The 1,115-nt window shown below is 41.7% G+C and overlaps 1 pseudogene; it reads left to right on the forward strand.

Moving 5' to 3' along the window:
• The first annotated feature begins 480 nt into the window (after nt 1–480).
• LOC146891384 (U2 spliceosomal RNA) lies at nt 481–633 on the forward strand (annotated as a pseudogene).
• Nucleotides 634–1,115: the final 482 nt, after the last annotated feature.

The raw sequence follows: 1,115 nt of genomic DNA on the forward strand, positions 1-1,115 counted from the left end.
ATGACAAGACAAAAGAAGTGTCTTTGACATACAGGCTCTTTGAAATACAGCATTGCTTCATGTTTCTATTATTAGCTAGGATCCCAGAGGAGTTTGCATTGTCTAGAATGAGCAACCTGATTGGGGAGATACTCTTTGGTTAGAACATACATTTCTACCAACTCTGTGAAGGCTCCGTTTTCCTGGTCTTCATGACACTGGGTATTGAGAACCATTTTCCTTTACTCAACCTACTGAATAAAACAGTTTAGCAAACCGTCTCTACTCGTGTGTCTATGATCCTGGAGCCATGGGTGTCCACGCGTGAAGGCTTGAGCATGTCCAGTTTCTGTTCTGTGTGTTATCCGCTTATAACTTCTGTCCATTTAGGCCTGGGTTTTCTTTTTCTGATTAATTTGAGAATGTTCATTGTAAGTTAGCGTTTACATCCCCCTGAAGAAAGGGGCACTGGAACAAACGGATGCGTACTGTAAAAGGGATATGACTTCTTGGTCTTTTGACTAAGATCAAGTATAGTATCTTCTTAGCAGTTTAATATGGAAAGGAGAGAGCCCGATAACCCCTGATCCTGACAGTCTGTGAGAAACAGTGTGAAAGGAATAAGCCAGATTTGGTACAGGCCTACAACCCCAACACTTGGAAGCCTGAGGCAGAAGGGTTGTAAATGAGAATATATCTCAAAATAAAAAATTTGATTTGAGGGTTGGATCTGTAAACAAGTGGTAGAGGGTTTGCCTGGCATGGGCGGGGGGGAGGGGCTTTTGCTTAGATCCTCAGTTAAGAAAGGAAGGAAGGAAGGAGGGAGGGAGGGAGGGAGGGAGGAAGGAAGGAAGGAAGGAAGGAAGGAAGGAAGAAAGAAAGAAAGAAAGAAAGAAAGAAAGAAAGAAAGAAAGAAAGAAAGAAAGATGGCTGAATGGCTTTACATACTCTTTTGAAGCCCTAAGGAGACTGAGGCATGAAGATCTGAAGTTCAAGGCCATCCTGGGCTACACAGTGTAGCACTGTCTCAAAAATTCAAATTAATAAAGATGAATAAAAGAAAAATGAATACAAAGATTTCTTTGGGTTGGCTGGAGGAACTTTGGGGAACTATTTTCAGTGAACAGAAGCAAATT

Source organism: Myodes glareolus, chromosome 16 (genome assembly GCF_982192425.1).
Source record: "Myodes glareolus chromosome 16, mMyoGla1.1, whole genome shotgun sequence".
Taxonomy (NCBI): domain Eukaryota; kingdom Metazoa; phylum Chordata; class Mammalia; order Rodentia; family Cricetidae; genus Myodes; species Myodes glareolus.